Raw genomic sequence first — 23,551 nt, forward strand, 5'->3', positions numbered from 1 at the left:
ATTATATATGTATATATTACATTATATTATATATCTATATGTGTTTTATATATTTAAAGAAAATGATTTACAATTAGTCAAAAAACTTGTTAACTACTATAATAAAATCTAATAAATTATTCTATATAAAAAATTAAATGATTTGAATAGATTATGATAAACAGTATTCCCTACTTGTATATATATCCTATGTAATTTATTTTCTTAAAATTCTTGTATATACCATTTGTTTTTGTATTGAGGACCAAAATCAATCTATATCATGCATATTAATTATATTATGATTAAATTTTATTGTTTAATAATTGAAATTCAAAATTCACTTCAATATTAGTTTGCGTTCATATAAATTTATTTTTTGGTTTTGAATTTCTATCATATTATTATATATTTCAATATATTGCACATATGATAAAATTATTTCTTTTTTATATCAGTTTGTATATGAAAGTTATTAATATTCTTATTATATTTTTAATTATTATTAGTAATCAAGAGGAATTTATTTTAACAGAATATAAACAAGTTTTCTAAAATTGTCTTTCTATTTTTAGTATATACATAATAATGACATGAACAATGACAATATCTTCATTAACACCAACTCCACAAATATATCAATTTATTTTATAATTAAAAATGTTTTTAAATCATTATATTTTTAATTGTTACTATATAAAGTTTTGTAAGATTATAATTTAAAATAATAAAATTTAAAATTAGTGACGGATTAGCTACAAAATTGTGACAAAATAAAATTAGCGATGGAATTAGTGACAAAAACTTCTGTGACACAATTTAGTGATGGAATTAGTGATGAAAATTTCTGACAGAAAAAATTTCGTCGCTAAATATTTATTGACGGATTTTCTGACAAATTAGCAATGGAATTTAGCGACAAATAAAAATTCTAGCGACGAAAAAATGTCAACGCTAATCCATCAAAAAAATTAGTGACGGAATTTTCATTGCAATTCCGTCAAAAATTAGCAACGGAATTTGCTTCCATCACTAATCAACTGTTTTTTTGTAGTGATTAGAGTGAGTATAACAAAAATGATCCAACGATGGAAAGGGCTTATTGCTAAAATGTTTAAAACAACCCATTCGACATTAATTTTGGTGAGTACATTAACAGGAAGGGTTTTTACGAAAACTAATAAATTTTTCTAAATATATTACAAATAATCAATTTAACTTATTTTTTAATCTATATAAATTAGCTAAATAACTCCTACATTTAATTATTTTAAAATTTTTTAACATTTTTCAACAATAAATTTTGTCCAAACGTTGGCCAAGAAAGGTCCTAATTTTTGTAATATTTGAAAAATTGTTACATTCATGATAATCTAGAAATTGACAGCATTTATATTTTATAATTTTTTTCACATATATTTTTTCCGACAATATTTTGGCCATATTATTTTCGATTTTTTCCCAGAATGATCATCTTGGTCTAGCTATTGAACTTCTAATTTGATTGACATTCAATGATTTTGTTAATTGTAGTCATTTAAAATTATGTCAAGTATAAAATTGATAACATCGGTAAACTTTAATAATTTTATGCTATTAAAGTTTTAAATTTATATTTTACCCAAAAGCAGTTTCAAATCTATATCCTTGGTCGCTTATATCAATGACTTTGTTTTGTTTTTAAATTTGTATAAAAGACCAAATTAAAAGACCAAAGGTGTCTTAAATTTTAATAATTTTGTTAGCCTTTGGTCGCTTATTATAATTAAATAAAAGACCAAAGGTGTAAGTATATTTTTTTTTAAAAAAAGTTTATATAGACCAGACAATTGAATAGTTTAAAATTTAATTTCCTACTTAAATGAATCTATATTTAACAATTTCAATATTCAATGTGAATATGCAACAACCATATTGACATATCATTACAATTTGAAAGTAAATTGCTTTTAGTTTGTTGTTAGTGCTCACAGTACTTTGATGCTAACCACGTATTTTTCATCTTTTAAATTCTTTTAATATATAATTTGAACATAAAGTTGAAGAAAACCACAAATGAATAGTTGTTTTGTTTAAAAGTAACAACTCATGATTACCTTTTATCACATTTTCTAGTTTTTTTTTTTTTAAAAAGTCATCTATAAATATGAGTTGTGTGTATTGAACAAACCCCACACTCCACTTCTCCATAAAGATTCACTATATAGAGCATTCACTTTGCCTAAACTTTTTCATCGATATGGGAAGACACATCCTATTAAGATTTGTGTTGCTTTTCTTGTTGTTGTTGGGAATTGGCCAATTAGGTTTGTGTGAAAGATGCATTGAATCAGAGAAGCAAGCTCTTCTCAAGTTCAAAACATCTATTTATGATGATTCGTATAAAAACATTTCCTCCTGGAATCCCAAAACCAATGTTGCCAATGGGATGGCATCACTTGTCACAATGTTACTGGTCATATTCTCAAACTTGATCTTAGTCACTATTCCCTACAAGCTACTAGTGTTGATCCATCTTTGTTGGAGTTGCATCATTTGATTTTTTTGGATTTGAGCACAAACAACTTCAATGCCATCTCGATTCCTACCTTTATTGGTTCTATAGGGAGGCTGAGATATCTTTCTATCTCTGGGTCTAATTTCACAGGGAAGATTCCTACCAATCTTGGTAGAAACCTCACAGCATTGCAGTTTCTTGATCTCAGTTGGAATGATTTACATATCAATGACATGAGTTGGATCTCTAAACTTCAATCTTTGCAACACCTCAATCTAAGTGGAGTCTACCTTGGAGAAGCTCGTAACTTGTTCCAGGTACTTCACATGCTTCCTTCTTTGTCACAACTCCAATTACAAGGATGTGGACTTGGCAACTTGTCTGCTCCTCTTCTCCCGTTCAATTTCACAAATAATACTGGAGTTCAGGTTTGAATCTGGCTCGGAATGAAATATGGTCAAATCTTTCATGTGTTTCAAAATTGGACTTTTGTTGAATTCCTGAACCTCAATTCCAACAACCTTAGTGCAATGCCATTATGGCTAGGAAAGTTTAAGAATCTGGTTTCTCTTGATCTTTCATATAATGCACTTTGTGGACCTATTCGTATGGCTTTATCGAACTTGACTTCCCTTGAATACCTTGACCTTTCCATAAACAATTTTAGTTCAATTCCATCTTGGTTGGGAGAGTTGAGGAGCCTTCGCCATCTAGATATCTCCATGAATCATGTCACAGCCACACTAGAAATTTCTCTCTCACAATCTTAAAAAACATTTGTCATTTAAAAATATTAGATTTTCGCAACAGCAATCTTCAAGGATAGGCATTAGGTGACTTCGATTTATCTGGATGCATCAGATATGATATGAGCAACTGTACTTGAGTAATAATGGACTCAATGGCCATTTGCCAACTTGGATAGGGCATCTTGAAAAGCTAATGTACCTTGATCTCTCAAATAATCATTTTTGTGGCAATATTCCTCACAGTTTTGGTCAGCTAGTAAATCTAATAAGCATTAATCTATCAAATAATTCTTTGAGTGGCCTCATTCCTCAAAATCTTGGTCAACTTGTAAATCTAACACACCTTGATCTTTTTACTAATTCTCTCAGTGGTAATATCCCTCAAAGTCTTGGTCAACTTTCAAATCTAAATGACCTTGATCTTTCAAGTAATTCTTTTATGGGCAACATTCCTCAAAGTCTTGGTCAACTTTCAAATCTATATTACCTTGATCTGTCTAATAACTCTTTTAGTGGCAATATCCCTCAAAGCTTTTGTCACCTTGTAAATCTAGGAAGCATTGATCTTTCTCATAACAATTTATCTGGTGACATTCCAAACTGTTGGAGAGATACAGGTGAATTGATGGAAATAAATTTTTCATCCAACAAATTATCTGGTGCCTTCCCTATCTCAATCGGCAAGCTGTCTTCATTGTTGTGGTTGCATTTGAACGATAACTATATTGAAGGGAAGCTTCCATTGAATTTGGAAAATTTGGTGGAATTGAGAATTTTAGATTTGGGTAAGAATAACATTTCTGGAAGTATACCACCATGGACTAGCAACACTTTTCCTGCACTGAAAATTCTGAGGTTGCGGGATAATATGTTGGATGGTAACATTTCTTTACATCTATGCCAACTCCAATCATTGCAGATTTTGGACCTTGTGAATAACAAGATAAGTGGCTCAATATCCCATTGCATTGGCAATCTTACAAGAATAACAATAAATAATGCGCATATATGGAATTCAACCCAATGGGAACATTACGTAGAAGATCAATGGCCTTATCAAGATGTGAAACAAGTTATGAAAGGAAGAGAGTTTGACATTATTAGAATCTTGCGGCTTGAGATCAACTTTGATTTGTCAAATAACAATTTGGTTGGATCAATTCCTCCTGAGTTATTCTCCCTTATCAAATTAATAGGCTTAAACCTTTCACACAATCATTTGACAGGAGAGATTCCGGAGAATATTGGGGATATGAAATCCCTTGAATCCTTTGATATCTCTTGCAACCAAATTTCTGGCATAATTCCAAAGAGCATGTCTAAGGTAACTACATTGAGCCATTTGAACATGTCATACAATAACCTTTCAGGGCCAATTCCCACTGAAAATCAATTCTTGACTTTGAATGATCCATCCATTTATGTCGGCAACCCTTATCTTTGTGGAATCCCACTACCAAACAAGTGTCAAGATGATGATCCTCATCAAGTTCCTGAAACTAGAGAACATGAAGATGAACATGATCCAGAAAAGTGTGGTTTTATTTGTTGTAGCAATTGGGTTTGCTGTTGGCTTTTGGGGTGCTATTGGGACTTTAGTGCTAAAGAAGAGTTGGAGATATGCTTGTTTTCGAAGAGTGGAAGATGTAGCAGATGAGATATATGTGTACACTTCAATAAAAATCGCAAAGCTGAAGAGGCTGCTAACAACCCATGTCCATGGTTGATCTTTGTAGCCGCGTGTATCGTTGTTATCTCCCTTGTTATTGGTATTATGTAATGTTTCATCATGTGTGTAACAACAATGACAATAATATTAATAAAGGGTTGTTTTTATATACAGCACGCATCTTCAAATACATCCGGCCTATATATTGATTCATCGAAGCCCAAAAAATTACCTAGCTAGTACATATTGCTTTTGTTTGATTGTGCTTAGTTAAGAACTAACGGTTAATTAAAAATGCAAAAAAAAAAAAAACTATACATGCTAAGAGTTGTTTTAAAATTTCAACAGTAAACCATGGATGTTTACAAGATAAATTAAATCCCAATTTATATTAAGAAAATTAGTTAAGTTAGTTAATTGTATTAAATGAATGCTTCTTCTTGTTTTTTTTTTGGGAATCAGCAAGCTAAGCTTGCTGAGCGGATCAAAGCCGCAGCCTGTTGCACCCAACACAACTAACATGCCAGTACACCATAGTGGTGTTGGCCAAAAAGATGTTGTCATCTCTAAATTAGTCTTATTAATCATGAGCATTAAAATTACTTTTTTATAAAAATTTCTTAAATGTGCAACCACTGTAGAGATTATTTGGGACAAAATAGATAAACATTAGAGACAAAGTAGATTAATATCTTATATTTGGGATCAAATTTAATTTTTAACTAACTTTATATTAAGAATCGGAGGTAGTATATATAGTATATTATATCATAGGACCTAAATCATTGAGATTCCGGCTTTGATTTATTTTCTATTTTTGTTAGTCTTTGTTTAACAGAACAACATATCCATGATCGGTTGATGTTCTCTCTTAATCTTTATTATACTCACTTTCCATTTTTTTTAATCGTTATTATGGTCATGTGCAGTTTTTTGATCAACATGTCTACGTCATAAAATATGAGAAATAATATTTTACCTATTAGTTTTAATTTATAAGTTACTTCAATAAACGATAATATGTAAAAATAAGTTGTTTGGATTATGATTGAATAAGTAAATTTACTTTGTAAAATTACTAAAACGGATATAACTTTTATTAATAATGAAAAAAATGAAAGATTACGTCAAAATGATTATTGTTTCCTCCTCTTTCCCTCTTCCCGTTCATCCCTCTTCCTCATCATCTTCTCCTCCTTTCATATCCGACATGGCTCTTTCTGCTTCTGCTGCTCCTTCCTCTTCTTCTCTGCTCGTCCTGTGTCAAAATTAGTATTGCTCATTCTCAATATCACCAGCAGTATACCCGAGGGTTTGCCTTACTCTTCTTAGCCAAGAACAACATGTATAAGTGTTTTGGTTATTGTTTTGGGTTCTTCTCTTTTCTCTTCCTCTTTTTTGTAATTTTAGATCTCATTTTCATTAAGACATCAAAATATTTATTTTGACAAAGAGATTTATGATTTCTTTTCAATATTTTTAAAAAATTTATAATCAGTAGAAACGATTTGCTATAACATATTCCTACACTTGTTGATACATTTGTATATATCTATTTTATTTGTCCAGGCTTCATAAATATGTGATTATTTCTATAATGCATTCTACATAATGGTTAATTCCAGACCAAAGTGGATGTGCACTAATATCTCCTATCCTAAATATTACCTCCAGGTCTTATAATTAAAACAGGAGGTAGTATAAAATTAGTTTGTAATACAAATTACATTATAAATTAGATTTTATATTTAGTACAAAAAGTCTTAATAAATAAACAAACGAAATACAAAACCTCTCAAAGGCCTTAGTAATTATCAAAAACCTTTCATTCAAGCTACCAACATAGAAGTTAATGATTCAAATCTTCCCGATGAGTTAAAAATAATTCCTTTCAACACCAAAAATTAAAAACAAAAAAAACAAAAAACAAAAAAGAAGGAAAAACATACACCATCACAGTATAAAATGGCATATTTTCCATTTATATATATATATATATATCAAAATAGTCACCCAATTCAGCCCAATCCCTTGTGTAAAATATTAAAATGACTTTTTTTTCCAATTGCGTAAAAAAATTAAATATTTGATTATATGATGCATTTTTATAAGAGATAAACCCATTAAAGTCCTGTTAAATACTAAAATTCAAAATCAAGTCTTCAATTTGAATAAATCTCAAATTAGGCCAAGAGCCTCTTGACCTAATTAGAGATTTATGAATATTGTTAAAAGACTAAACTGCTCCTATATAATTAAAATATGAGCTGATACTCTATATTTCTCTCCCTCAGATTTTTTTTCCTACAATATGGAAATGATAAATTATAACACTATTCTCAATCTAACTCTTAAAATATTTGAATGTTCTATTAAGAAAATGTATGTATTTAATAAAAAAATTGAATGAGTGTTGGAGTCATTATTAATGTAAATCAAGAATTGCGCTGAATTTCCTGTCATATACTAAAGATTTACTATTTTCAAATTTAGAAAAATTCAGCAAAAAAGGTTTCAGGAAAAGAATTTGTGAGGAAAAAATATATAAAGATAACAACTCATTATAATCATAAAATGATCATGTAGACTTTTAACAACATTTATAAATCCCTAATTAGACCTCTTAGCATAATTAGGAATTTGTTCAAAGTATACCTAATTTTGAGTTTTAACATTCATCTAGTCCTCAATATAAGATCTATTTAACTAATTTGATTAGATTAAGCAAGTTAGATAAGTTTGTTACTTATAAAAAATATGACATGTTTTTCTTAAAACACCATAATCATCTTCCTTAACATCCTCTCTCCTTCTTATACTTGATTATGGTTGAGAGAGTATCCATAAAAATAATTTTAAAAAAATTAATAAATATGAGAAATAAGTCTTATATTTAGAACCAAAATCAACTTAATAATTAAGTCCTATATTAAAGACCTGAGAAGTACTCCAGTTGAATTTAAATGGGATTCTCCCTATTCATAAATACTATATATTTATTGATAAAAACCCTAATAGAAGATTATGATAACTACTTTTTTTTTCTTTCCCAAACAAATATCCATTGATTACTTGCAACTTATCTACATAAAAAAATAGTAGCAACAATGATGACATCCCACCAACAACTTAAACACGTTATTAAAATTAAAAATTACAGTAGAGAGAAATAACACCATATATATACAGGATTCACAGGAAGGTGAATTTTTATATGATCCATGGTCGAAAATGAGAGCTCCCAAACCACATTGGATTAGCATGGGCGTGTTATAATAATAAACAAAGAAATAAATATATAATAAAACAAATGAACAAATAAAGGGACTCAGTTCTTTCAACCTAACCCTAAATAAGCTTAATAATTGAGACAAATAAGTAATATTTGTGTGATGCTACAGTCACCCAGTATTCATCTCCTTAGATGCCCTTCTTTCATCTTAACACTCATTCAAACTATAAAAAACTTCCTTCTCCACTCAATATTCACAAAAAAAAAAAAGAAAAAAAGAGAAAGAAAGAAACAGAAGGTAAATTCTTTTTCCTTTTTTTAATTATTAAAATATGTTAGAAAATATATGTTTGTTCATTGAATCAGGGGAATCCCATATGACACGTAGCAGCAAAACTAGGGATTCAGATGTCAAGGGATGGATCTCCCAAGTAGCCTCAATGTACCCATAGAAGCCCATAAAAAAGCACATAAAGCAATAAGAACCGGCAAGAACCAGAAGATTCCCCTTCCTTTACCTGCTCTCTTCACAATCGCAGTTTCATTAGCGGCCGTGGCGGCAGCTGTGCTTGCCTGCTTCATATTATCTCTCACCCTACTAAAGCTAGACACCCGCTCAAGAGCCTGACTTGCATTTTCGGTCGCTGATGCAGGAGTGGTAGGTATTGACTCAAGGAAGGCCCAGAGAGCAGAAGACAATATACTTGTAGGAGCTTGTCTCACACTGCTACTTTGATTATGATTACCTTCGGCAGGCAAGGTGGCAGATTCATAACCCACACCTATACATATGACCAGAAACTAGCAGATATTAGAAATTGTCTGTGTTCTTTCATTTTTTGTATTTTCTCTTTTTATTCTTTTCTTACAAGAGCCACTTGAAACAAGCTCAAGTCACATTAATATTAGCATAGAAAGCTCTCGAAGATGCCCCAACACTAATAATCAGGGAAGATTTCTTCCATGCCATGCATTTGCAGGCTATCAACCAATGGAAGTCAACTTCGAAGAGTTCAGCACAAATGAGATGCGAAGCTTGCATCTCCATTGAGAACAAAGATGGTACAATCATTATTTGGAAGTTGAGCAAAACCACCAACACAGTGTGTCATGCCAATGAATGTACCTGAGGTTGATGAAAGCGAAAGAAACATCATTTGCAAGTTCTGCTGGACTCATCATATGCCTTTCATGACGCATCCAGAGTTCACCACTTTGATCTGCATTGTCTCCTAGGGGCAGAGACTGATAATGCTGATCACAACATTACTCTCAAAAGTATTCATATAAGGATGTGAAATAGTTTCCTGGTCAATATGCCCCATGTCGCGAAGAAACATCCCTGCATCGTGGTACAAGTCAAGTGCACTTAATCCATCTTCAAACTCGAGTTGTCCAAAGGATTTTCTAGTTTTGGCAATTCTGGTTCAGGATCAATGAGATCGCTCATTTCCAAGAAGTCATCCTCATGAAAGAGAGGCTCCTCTACTTGAACGCTGGCAGCAGAAGTGACTTCAGGTGCTTCAGAAACATGCGAGTGAGAGGCAGTTGATTGGGTAGGGTCATAGTAGTGACCGTTTGAATGAAACAGATGGATTGGCTCCGCAAATGCTGCCTCATTAGAAATTTGATCCACCACCACACTCTGAGTTTCTTCAGCAGCGACCTATAATGGATGATTATTAAAAACAGAGTTAATGAAAAGTAATGGCAAGAAATATCATGTAGCAACGTACAATGAGTAAATCATAAGAACCACAAGTCACTAAATAGTCATGCCAAAAATTTACATGCAGCAGTCACGTAATGATAAACTGTTGAGAGAGAGAAAATGACTTGGCCATGTAAAACGGACGAGCAAAACCAGAATTACTTGTTCTCCCAATCTCAGAAAACACCCTTTTCTTCCTGCCCAGAGTATATACAATGTCAAGGCTTCAACATATTTTTACTAAGCAGGGCAAATGTGTAGCCACTGAAACCGGCCCCATGATAGCTTGCAAAATCTAGCCCTCAAAGGAGCGTTTGTTAGCCTACATATAAAGTCATATGAAGATCACGGCAACGAAATTAAAATTGATGAATAAATTAAAAATCCATACTGATCAAGTTTAAACACAAAGTTTAATAAGTAAGCAATACGTTTTCACTAGTTCATAATGAAATAAAAAGAAAGATCAAGCGAAACAGACACTTGATGATACTTTACAATTCTAGACCAAGTTTAAAAAAACACTTAATGAACGTAGCGTCTAGACCAAGTTACAGCCTAACATCATATATAATCAAGGCCTCAATTCCAAAAAGAATAGACGCAATAATACATACAACTCACGCGTTGGCCCACATCACCTTTCCTAGAGGTGCCCACGTTTGATATCCGACCATAAACAAGATTGCTTTTAATAAAAGAATACTTATGAGTAATAAAAAATGGTTAGTCCCAACCTATCAAACTAATGATGCTTCTTAAACTGTGATCTTTATTTATACAGATATTTGTTTTAAAATTCAATATTATTTTTTAAAAAAGGGTTAGCCCATTCGAATCAAGACAAAATGGTACCCTTTTAGTCATATTTATAGGATAGAGAGAGAGAGTTTTTTTTTCTTATTTATAAATTACTTTATTAAATTTTTTGCGTGAATGTACTATTTTGTCATTCATTTATTATAGTATAAATAGTTATACATCTTTTTAAAAGGTGTGTGTGTGTATTAAATAGAGATAAAGTCAAAAGGTTATTATATTTTAATAAAGTTAAAGAATTTTAAGGTTTTTTTTTTGCCTGTGTGAAATATGCTGAAAGTACTTTATAAATATATCAGAAGAGTATTCTTCTTATACTTAATGTAAGATCTAATTAAATAATTTGAATAAATTAAGGATGTTAGTTAAACTAGTTAATATAATGTGTTATTTCTAAAACATCCTAAGCATCTTCCTCAATTTTCTCCCTCCTTTCTCTACTTGATTATTGTTGAAAAAAATATTAGTAGGATTAATTTGGAAAAAAAACTGATATAACATGTGAAATAGGTCTTACATATAAGACCAAAATTAATTTTCTAATTAGGTCTTACATTAAAAACCGAAGAAATATTTAGTAAATAAGAGTTTTACAAGCTACAGATAGGAAGAACACCAACGTGAAAATTAAAATGCTCAAGAAAATGAGACAAAGAAATGGTCTTAACACCAGTGAAAAAGAAATCATGAAGCAAAAAGCTAATATCTATAGCCAAGTGATAGTCAACAAATAAGAGAATTGTGCAGAAATATGTATGAAGTTTTCTTTCGCTAAGTGCAAGTATATTCCTTATTGAGGCAATTTTTTTTGAGGAGCTGTCGCATATTAAATATGAACACTATTCTCAGCCATATATCCTGGAGAAGCTTTTCTTGAACAATAGATAGTGAGAGGCGGGTTAGAGTTATCTGGTGTGAGATCAAATTCAGTGAGGGTCAGCCCGTCAATGGATAGCCCAATATAAAACACCTAGCAGTACCCAATGACAATAAGAGACCTTTCTCTCTTTCTTTCTTTTTTCGGCTTTTTGTAATTGGCAAGCTCAATACTTGCAAGACATATAAGGCCCCGAATCGTACCACCATGGAGCTTGAAAAGAATAGTTCAAAAATATGTCTAAGGATACTGAAAGAATAAATTTGATGAATTCATTATCAATTTAGTTAATATTCATTAAAATAAATTCGATGACTAAACTATAATCACAATCACGTAAAAATTCATTTCAAAAAACAAAGCAAGTGGATTTAATTAATATTCATGGAATTCATTAATTTGTTTTAATCAAGTACATCAACTTAGTCAACAATCATCAGTTCTACCTTGTCAGAGAGATTGCTTGTATATAAAATGAAAAGTAAAATAAAAATTAATTCTTAAAAAAAATAGTATTTTTGAAGGAAAAAAAAAGAGGAAAAAAACAGTCTTCGTTTCAACAATTTAAAATAGTGATAGAAAGTACTAAATAATGGATATAATACAACTTAAATTTTTTGTATCTTATATCAATACTGATCTTAACTACTGCACAATTGATGTCTTTAACTCATATTTGTTGAATTCTTTAGTCAATTAATATATGAAAAAATATTGATGTAAACAGTATGTCAAAGTTTTGAAGTCAGTCCACAGTTACCTTTTCTTTTCGTCTTTGATGCGTTGCGAAATGCGAATAATTTCAACAAGTTATATGTAATATCGTAAGAAGCAGGATATGCAGTGTGGGGGCATATTTGGAAAACTCTACCTAAACTACTAAATGCTTTGGCCTTTGTTTAATATGTCTCAATAGTAGTTTTTGAATCTTGTATGGTATTGATTTCAATTTCTTATGAAACCGGCCCGCTTATCATATAGGAAAAATTGTAAATAAAAACTCTATAAAAAAAATTATGATTTGGGTTTTTGAATTCAAAAAATTGCTATCAGGACCGAGTCTTTGATATAAATGAGCAAATATTGTGTAGAAGATCAAATTACCCTGCTGTTTGAACTTTCATTTTCAATTGTAGATTTCTTATTTAGACTATGTAATTTGTAATTTTTAATACTGTACTCGTTATTTAGTATTACAGACTTTTTAATATATAACTTATAATTTTTAATACATAACTTATAGTTAACTTTTTATTTTCAACATGAGGGTAATTTAGTCTTTTACATTTGCTAATTCATATTTAATACCTGATCCTAGCAGCAATTTTTTAAATTCAAGAACCTAAATTGAAATTTTTTATTTTTTTAGGGTAGTTATTTACAATATTCCCTATCATGTAGTGAATTCATTTTAACTTCCTCCTTAAATTTCTGTCTTCATTTAATTTCTATATGGAAACTCAATTTACTTGATAATTGGTATTGTCTTGAGCTTTTAAAATTACAATGCATAGGAGTATAGTTAGAATTTTTGACATACTAGTATCCTAAAATTTTTTAACAGACATATAAAGGGAATTTACACAAAGAAATGGATGGAAATATGAGAGAAAAATTTGTGTAACATATATTTTAATTTTAGGAAAGGCTTATGGACATTTTCAAAATATATGAGAGGTTTTTGTAATTGAAGATAAAAAGGTAGTGAGTGTATTTTACTCAACTAATTTTGAATGACTACAATTTACAAAATCTTTGAATGTTAATCAAATTTGAAGTTAAATAGCTAAACTAGGATGATCATTCTGCAAAAACAAAATCAAAGATAATATGTGACAAAATATTGTTGGCCAAAAAAAATACATGTGAAAAATTTATAAGTCCCTCAATTTTGGCCAACAAAATTATAAGTCCCTCATTTGTGAACTGTTTCTAATTTTTCCCAAGAAAAAAATGTTGGAATTAAGTAAAAAGGAAAAACTAGGAATATTTGAATCATTATAAACTGCTCAAAAATAATGTTAATATAGAAATTAAAATATTTTGGATCATGAATGAAACTTGATTTAATGTGTTATTAACCTGTTTTATTGTCATGAAACTAAAATTATATATTCTATAAGAATCATCGCTCTCCAAGAAGTTTCTTTGGCTCTATATTCTGTAACACAAAACCATTGACTGACTTGGGAGTTGGCATGACTATTATTTTTGGGCTCATGACCCTTTTAATGCACTTATTTTATTTTATTTTATTAATTAATGTTTAGTGTTTGGTAAGTGTATATAAAAGATGGGAAAAGAAAAGGAAGAGGAAAAATGTCAAAAGTAGAACAAGAATAATTGACGGAGAAAATCACTCGTTAATATTTTATGATATATTTATATGACCAATAATTCAGTTTTCACTTTACAATTTGTTAAAGATTTTGCCTGCGTTCACATAGTTTAATTATATGTGCCAAATCTTATCAATTCTTTTTCTGTTATAATTGAGAGAATGACAATATAATCATGTCAACTTCAGTCTTGAAATTTTAAAAAGGCATATAAATGAAATTAATTTTTTTTTCTGGAAAAAAGACTTCCATAAAAATTTCTTTGAGACTGAGGCTGGTTGCTGGTTCAACTAATCATGGAATTATTAAAGGTAGGGTATCGATGAGCATCAATATTTCAAAAAAGCATGAACATGCGTGAAAAGAGAAGAATAAAACTAATCATTGTGTCGGTGGTTATGAAACGTGCCAAAAAAAAAAAGTTATGTCGACCAAAGTTTGGTTGGCCTGGTCATTTAATGATTTCACATGATATTAGAAGATTAAGTGGAATGTTTCATTTAAGTTTTTTTTTAATTCTCTGCCACAGCAAGCTTTAAAAAAGTGATTTAAAAAAATTTATTTTTTTTTTAAAATTTTTTTATGGAAAGCACAAATTAATTTTTTTCTCATTTTATGAGAATCATAAAAACTACACTATTTCTTTCCATCTAAACATATAATTAAAAGAGATACAGTTTCAACTCGATTGCCATTCAATCCTTGAAACTAAGATTACCGAAAATTTTGTTAAATGGTTGGTTTATACAAATAATTTTTTAGGATGAATTAAATACGAATTATAAAATAAAAGAACCAATTAATTAAATGTCTCAAATTTAATACACTGAGATACAATAATAAATTAAATATTTGGAATTGACTTGGAATTCAGTGAATCCTAGAATGTAAATAATTAATTTCGCCAAACTAAAATAGCCCAGTGCAAGAAAAAACAAACCCAGCTGGAAAATTAAAAGAAAAAAGACAAGAAAAGAATTCCACTATGTATAATTAAAGAAGGAAAAAAAAGAAAAGCAAAAATAAAAAAGAGAAACCGATGCAGCCAGCAAACATGATACGCGCCTCTTTCTTTTTCTCCTGACTGTTATTTCCATCCACTGAACATTTATATACAAAATAATGGCTAAAATACATAGAACTTCTCTAAATTTTAGGTCAGTTGTGTATAACCTCCTTTATCTTTAAAAAATTAAATTAAGAACCTAATATTTAGTGTTTTGATTATTAATCCCTTATCATGAAAATTATAGTTAAAGTTAACGGTTTTTGCCATGTCAATATTTTTATATTTTTTATTATATGTCATCTCATTTAAAAAATAATCCTTAGAATTTAAACAAGCAATTTTAAATTTTTTTAAATACTTAAAATGAAATATTTAACTACTTTAAAAAATATAAAAAAGTTATTAAAATATTTATTTGATTGAGTCCTTTTTAAATAAAAAATTATAAATTACTTAAAATTGCATGTCAAATAACAAGTGTTATTTTTTAAATGACATGATATATAAGGGGGGAAAAATTGACATGGCAAAAACAGTTAACTTTAATTGTAATTTTAACAGCAGGGAGTTAATAATCAAAATACTGAATATTAGAGTCCTTAATTTAAATTTTTAACGGTAAGGGAGGTTATATTCAACAGACTCAAAGTTTAAGGGAGCTTTTGTGGATTTTAGCCTAAAACAATTTATTGATTTATTGATTCAACCGCACAGCACGCACATCACATATATATATATAATTGATATATATATGTATATGTATATATATAAAATAAACTCCAAAGTCCATAGCAATCAATGTTTGTTTACTTTATTTGCTGCGATGCTTCCTATTAAGAAATATAGAATACGCATGGACACTTCAGGAAGAAAGTGTCACGTTAATATAATTGAGTTTTCACTTTATTTGTTAGAGACCTTTTGTCTGGTTTTAGCACATTAAGAATTTATGATGTATAAGTGAGTCAATGGTTTCTTACCTAGATAGTAAAATTCAAAATTATTAAATTTAAGGCAGAGTTAATAAGATTTAAGATTTTTTTTTGAATTTTGGTTAAATATGTTAAAAGTGACATGTAAGTAAAATAAAATAAATATCTCTTAGTTGTTTGAGTTGTTTAAAATCATAATATAAGTTTTCTTAATAACGTAAAGGCGAAATATTAAAAAAGTAAAATATATAAATGATATTAAATATAAAGTGGGACAATCATGAATGGTTTTGCACTTTATTTGGTAGGCCTCGCACAATTCCTCAGTTCCGCACGGTTATCTCAAGTCAGTCAATGCTGTTGCGTGTCCTTCGGTTAAAGTACAAGATAGTGATGACTTGTGTGTGTAAAATATAAAGTACAAGATCGTGTGTGGCAAAAATTTGTTTAAGAATAATATATGTATATATTTCATTTTTTAAAAATAATCTTATTTATGTGGAGAGTGGGTGAGAGAGAAATAGAAAAAAGATGTGGAATCAACGCAATTATATAACATGTTATTAATGAGCTAAAAATAAGAAATAATACTAGAAATTTCAGACATCCTATTAAAATTTCTTGTAAATAGGATTATATCATCCTCAAAAAATTCTTCTTATATAATTAGAGTGAGTATAACAAAAATGAACCAACGATGGAAAGGGTGTATCTTCTAAAATGTTTAAAACAGCCCATTCGACGTTAATTTTGTTGAGTACATTACCGGACGGGTTTTTTTCACGAAAACTCATAAATTTTTCAAAATATATTACAAATAAATGATTTTGTTAATTGTAGTCATTCAAAATTATTTGTTCTCTGTTTGAAACATGTTCAAGTATAAAATTGACAAGATTGGTGAACTTTAATAATTTTATGCTATTAAAGTTTTAAATTTATATTTTACCTAAAAACAGTTTTAAATATATATCCTTGGCCGCTTATATCAATGGCTTTGTTTTGTTTTTAAATTTTGTATAATATTATAATTAAATAAAAAGACCAAAGGTGTAAGTATAGTTTTTTTTTTTTGCAAAAAAAAGTTTGTATAGACCAAACAATTAAATAGTTTAAAATTTAATTTCCTGTTTAAACGAGTCTATATTCAACAATTTCAATATTCAATGGGAATATGCAACAACCATATTGACACATCATTGCAATTTGAAGTAAATTGCTTTTAGTTTGTTGTTAGTGCTCACAATACTTTGATTCTAACCACGCATTTTTCATCTTTTAAATTCTTTTAATATATAATTTGAACATAAAGGTTGAAGAAAATCACAAGTGAATAGTTGTTTGTTTTAAGAGTATACAACTCATGATTATTTTTTATCACATTTTTTGGTTAAAAAAAGTCATTTATAAATATGAGTTGTGTGTATTGAACAAACCCCATACTCCACTTCTCCATAGAGATTCGCCATATAGAAAATTCACTTTGCTGAGCTTTTCTCATCGATATGGGAAGACACACCATATTAGGATTTGTGTTGCTTTTCTTGTTGTTGTTGGGAATTGCCCAATTAGGTTTGTGTGGAAGATGCATTGAATTAGAGAAGCAAGCTCTTCTCAAGTTCAAAGCATCTTTTCATGAGGATTCATATGAGAGCCTTTCCTCTTGGAATCCCAAAACCAATTGTTGCCAGTGGGATGGCATCGCTTGTCACAATGTTACTGGTCATGTTCTCAAACTTGATCTCAGTTATTATTCCCTACAAGCTACTGGTGTTGATCCATCTTTGTTGGAGTTGCAACATTTGATTTATTTGGATTTGAGTGGAAACAACTTCAATGTCATCCCGATTCCTTCCTTTCTTGGTTCTATAAGGAGGCTGAGATATCTTTCTATCTCTGCGTCTAATTTCATGGGGAAGATTCCTACCAATCTTAGTGAAAACCTCACAGAATTGCAGTTTCTTGATCTTAGTTGGAATGATTTGCACAGCAAGGACGTGAGTTGGATCTCTAAACTTCAGTCTTTGCAACACCTCAATCTAAGTAAAGTCTACCTTAGAGAAGCTCATAACTTGTTCCAGGTACTTAACATGTTCCTTCCTTCTTTGTCACAACTCCAATTACTAGGATGTGGACTTGGCAACTTGTCTGCTCCTCTTCCCTCGTTCAATTTCACAAATAATACTAGAGTTCAGGTCTTGAATCTGGCTTATAATGAAATTGATGGCCGAATCCTTCATTTGTTTCAAAATTGGACTTTTGTTGAATTCCTTGACCTCAGTTTCAACAATCTTATTTCAATGCCATTATGGCTAGGAGGGTTTAAGAATCTGGTTTCTCTTGATCTTTCATATAATGCACTTTGCGGACCCATTCCTGTTGCTTTATCGAACTTGACTTCTCTTGGATACCTTGACCTTTCTGTAAACAATTTTAGTTTAGTTCCATCTTTGGGAGAGTTAAGGAGCCTTCACCATCTACGTATCTCTCGGAACCAAGTCACAGCCACAATAGAAATTTCTGTGTCACAACTTTTAAAAAACATGTGCCATTTACAAATATTATATCTTCACAGGAGCAATCTTCAAGGACTGGCATTTGGTGACTCTGATTTATCTGGATGCATCAAATATGATATTGAGAAACTGGACTTGAGTAGTAATGGACTCAATGGCCATTTGCCAACTTGGATAGGGCATCTTGAAAAGCTAATGCACCTTGATGTTTCAAATAATTATTTTTGTGGCAATATTCCTCACAGTTTTGGTCAGCTAGTAAATCTAAGAAGCCTTTGTCTATCGTGTAATTCTTTGAGTGGCCTCATTCCTCAAAATCTTGGCCAACTTGTAAATCTAACATACCTTTCTCTTTTTAATAATTCTCTCAGTGGTAGCATCCTTCAAAGTCTTAGTCAACTTTCAAATCTATATCATCTTGATCTTTCAAATAATTTTCTCAATGGTAATATCCCTCAAAGTCTTGGTCAACTTTCAAATCTATATTATCTTGATCTTTCAAATAATTCTCTTATGGGCAACATTCCTCAAAGTCTTGGTCAACTTTCAAATCTATATTATCTTGATCTTTCAGATAATTCTCTTATGGGCAACATTCCTCAAAGTCTTGGTCAACTTTCAAATCTATGTCAGCTTGATCTTTCAGATAATTCTCTTATGGGCAACATTCCTCAAAGTCTTGGTCAACTTTCAAATCTATGTCAGCTTGATCTTTCAGATAATTCTCTTATGGGCAACATTCCTCAAAGTCTTGGTCAACTTTCAAATCTAAGTCGCTTTGATCTTTCAGATAATTTTCTTATGGGCAACATTCCTCAAAGTCTTGGTCAACTTTCAAATCTAGGGTACCTTGATCTTTCAAATAATTCTCTTATGGGCAACATTCCTCAAAGTCTTGTTCAACTTTCAAATCTAGGTCACCTTGATCTTTCAGATAATTCTCTTATGGGCAACATTCCTCAAAGTCTTAGTCAACTTTCAAATCTATATGACCTTGATCTATCAAATAACTCTTTTAGTGGCAATATCCCTCAAAGCTTTTGTCACCTTGTAAATCTAGAAAGCATTGATCTTTCTCATAACAATTTATCTGGCGAAATTCCAAATTGCTGGAGAGATACAAGTGAATTGATGGAAATAAAGTTTTCGTTCAACAAATTATCTGGTGCCTTCCCCATCTCAATTGGCAAGCTTTCTTCATTGTTGTGGTTGCATTTGAACAATAACTATCTTGAAGGGAAGCTTCCATTGAATTTGGAAAATTTGACAGAATTGAGAATTTTAGATTTGGGTGAGAATAACATTTCTGGAAGTATACCACCATGGACTAGCAGCACTTTTCCTACACTGACAATTCTGAGGTTACGGGATAATATGTTGGATGGTCACATTCCTTTACATCTATGCCAACTCCAATCATTGCAGATTTTGGACCTTGCAAATAACAACATAAGTGGCTCAATACCTAATTGCATTGGCAATCTTACAGGAATGACAGAAAATAATACATATATATGGAATTCAACCAGATGGGAATTTCGCGTAGAAAGTGAATGGCCTAATCAACATGTGAAACAAGTTATGAAAGGAAGGGAGTTTGACATTACTAGAATCTTGCAGCTTGAGATTAACTTTGATTTGTCAAATAACAATTTGGTTGGATCAATTCCTCTTGAGTTATTCTCCCTTGTCAAATTAATAAGCTTGAATCTTTCACACAATCATTTGAAAGGAGAGATTCCGGAGATTATTGGGGATATGAAATCCCTTGAATCCTTTGATATCTCTCGCAACCAAATTTTTGGCACAATTCCAAAGAGCATATCCAAGGTAACTACATTGAGTCATTTGAACATGTCATACAATAACCTTTCAAGGCCAATTCCGACTGAAAATCAATTCTTGACTTTGAATGATCCATCCATTTATGTTGGCAACCCTTATCTTTGCGGAATCCCACTACCAAACAAGTGTCAAGATGATGATCCTCATCAAGTTCCTGAAACTAGAGAACGTGAAGATGAACATGATCCAGAAAAAGTGTGGTTTTATTTTGTTGTAGCAATTGGGTTTGCTGTTGGGTTTTGGAGTGCTATTGGGATTTTAGTCTCAAAGAAGAGTTGGAGATATGCTTGTTTTCGAAGAGTGGAAGATGTAGCAGATGAGATATATGTGTACATTTCAATAAAAATGGCAAAGCTGAAGAGGCTGCTAACAACCCATGTCCATGGTTGATCTTTGTAGCCGCGTGTATCGTTGTTATCTCCCTTGTTATTAGTATTATGTAATGTTTCATCATGTGTGTAACATCAGGTCGGAAAAAAAAATCATGTGTGTAACAACAATGACAATAATATTAATAAAGGGTTGTTTTTATATACAGCGTGCGTCTTCAAATACATCCGGCCTATATATTGATTCATCGAAGCCCAAAAAATTACCTAGCTAGTACATATTGCTTTTGTTTGATTGTGCTTAGTTAAGAACTAACGGTTAATTAAAAATGCAAAAAAAAAAAACACTGTACATGCTAAGAGTTGTTTTAAAATTTCAACAGTAAACCATGGATGTTTACAAGATAAATTAAATCCCAATTTATATTAAAAAAATTAGTTAAGTTAGTTAATTGTATTAAATAGATGCTTCTTTGTTTTTTTTTTGGAAATCAGCAAGCTAAGCTTGCAGAGGGGATCAAAGCTGCGACCTGTTGCACCTAACACAACTAACATGCCGGTACACCACAGTGGTGTTGGCCAAAAAGATGTTGTCATCCCTAAATTAGTCTTATTAATCATGAGCATTAAAATTACTTTTTTATAAAAATTTCTTAAATGTGCAACCACCGTGGAGATTATTTGGGACAAAATAGATAAACATTAGAGACAAAGTAGATTAATATCTTATATTTGGGATCAAATTTAATTTTTAACTAACTTTTATATTAAGAATCAGAGGTAGTATATTATATCATAGAACCTAAATCATTGAGATTCTGGCTTTGATTTATTTTCTATTTTTGTTAGCCTTTGTTTAACAGAACAACATATCCATGATCGGTTGATGTTCTCTCTTAATCTTTATTATACTCACTTTCCATTTTTTTAATAGTTATTATGGTTATGTGCAGTTTTTTGATCAACATGTCTACGTCATAAAATATGTGAAATAATATTTTACCTATTAGTTTTAGTTTATAAGTTACTTCAATAAACGATAATATGTAAAAATAAATTGTTTGGATTATGATTGAATAAGTAAATTTACTTTATAAAATTACTAAAACAGATATGACTTTTATTAATAATGAAAAAAATGAAAGATTACCTAAAAATGATTATTTGTTTTCTCCTCTTCCCTCTCCCCATTCATCCCTCTTCCTCATCATCTTCTTCTCCTTCTTTGAGATCTGACGTGGCTCTTTCTGCTTCTGCCGCTCCTTCCTCTTCTTCCCTCTTCTCTACTCGTCCTGTGTCTGCTGTCAAAATTGGTATTGCTCATTCTCAATATCACCAACAGTATACCCGAGGGGTCCGCCTTGCTTTTCTTAGCCAGGAAGAACATGTATAAGTGTTTTGGTTATTGTTTTGGGTTCTTCCCTTTTCTCTTCCTCTTTTTTATAATTTTAGATCTCTTTTTCATTGAGATATTAAAATATTTATTTTGACAAAGAGATTTATGATTTCTTTTCAATATTTTTTAACAAATTATAATCAACAAAAACGATTTTCTATAATATATTCCTATACTTCTTGATACATTTGGATATATCTATTTTATTTGTCCAGGTTTCATAATTATGTGATTATTTCAATAATGCATGCTACAGAATGGTTAATTCCAGACCAAAGTGGATGTGCACTAATACCTCCTATCCTAAATATTACCTCCAAACTTAATTATAAGACATCGTTTGTAGATTACAAATGAAGTCTTATAATTAGAACAGGAGGTAGCATAACATTAGTTTGTAATATAAATTACATTATAAATTAGATTTTATATTGAGAACAAGAAGTATTAATGAATAAACAAACCAAATGCAAAACCTCTCAAAGGCCTTAGTAATTATCAAAAACCTTTCATTCAAGCCACCAACATAGAGGTTAATGATTCAAATCTTCCTGATGCATTAAAAATAATTCCTTTCAACACCAAAAAAAAGACAAAAAACAAAACAAAGGAAGGAAAAAAAAATACACCATCACAGTATAAAATGACATATTTTCTATTTATATATATATCAAAATAGTCACACAATTCAGCCCAATCCCTTTGTAAAATATTAAAATGACTTTTTTTCCAATTTTGTAAAAATATTAAATATTTGATTATATGATGCATTTTTATAAGAAATAATCCCATTAAAGTATTGTTGAAATACTAAAATTCAAAATCAAGTCTTCAATTTAAATAAATCTCAAATTAGGCCGAGAGCCTCTAGACCTAATTAGAGATTCATGAATATTGTTAAAAGACTAATATAATTCTATAATTAAAATATAAGCTAATACTCTATATTTTTCTCCCTCCCAGATGTTTTTTCCTACAATATGAAAATGATAAATTATAACACTATTCTCAGTCTAACTTATTTGAATGTTCTATTAAAAAAATGTATGTATTTAATAAAAAAAATTGAGTGTGCATATATATTATTAAGTATATGAGGATGGATCAATATTAAAACTCAGCAGAAATTATACCTATTAAGATTAAAATCTATTAGTAACCTACACTATTACATTGATTATAGTGTTGGAGTAATTATTAATGTAAATCAAAAATTGTGTTGAATTTCCTGTCATCTGCTAAAGATTTACTATTTTCAAAATTTAGAAAAATTCGGAAAAAAAATTCAAGAAAAGAATTTGTGAGGAAGAAATATATAAAGATAACAACTCATTATAATCATAGAATGATCATCTAGACTTTTAACAACATTTATAAACCCTAATTAGACCTCTTAGCATAATTAGGAACTTGTTCAAAGTATGCCTAATTTTGAATTTTAATATTAATTTGATCCTTAATATAAGATCTATTTAACTAATTTAATTAGATTAAGCAAGTTAGATAAGTTAATTACTTATAAAAAATATGACATGTTTTTTCCTAAAACACCATAATCATCTTCCTTAACATCCACTCTCCTTCTTTTACTTGATTATGGTTGAGAGAATATCTATAAAGATAATTTAGAAAAAATTGATAAATATGAGAGA

At 30.2% G+C, this 23,551-nt stretch overlaps 2 pseudogenes; both read left to right on the forward strand.

The window, feature by feature from the left end:
* The first annotated feature begins 3,664 nt into the window (after positions 1–3,664).
* LOC114745005 (receptor-like protein EIX2) lies at positions 3,665–4,969 on the forward strand (annotated as a pseudogene).
* A 12,349-nt stretch (positions 4,970–17,318) lies between these two features.
* Positions 17,319–20,618, forward strand: LOC114745014 (receptor-like protein EIX2; annotated as a pseudogene).
* Positions 20,619–23,551: the final 2,933 nt, after the last annotated feature.

This window comes from Neltuma alba, unplaced genomic scaffold, assembly GCF_004799145.2.
Source record: "Neltuma alba isolate B1F8T4 unplaced genomic scaffold, ASM479914v2 tig00000766_pilon, whole genome shotgun sequence".
In the NCBI taxonomy this organism is placed as follows: domain Eukaryota; kingdom Viridiplantae; phylum Streptophyta; class Magnoliopsida; order Fabales; family Fabaceae; genus Neltuma; species Neltuma alba.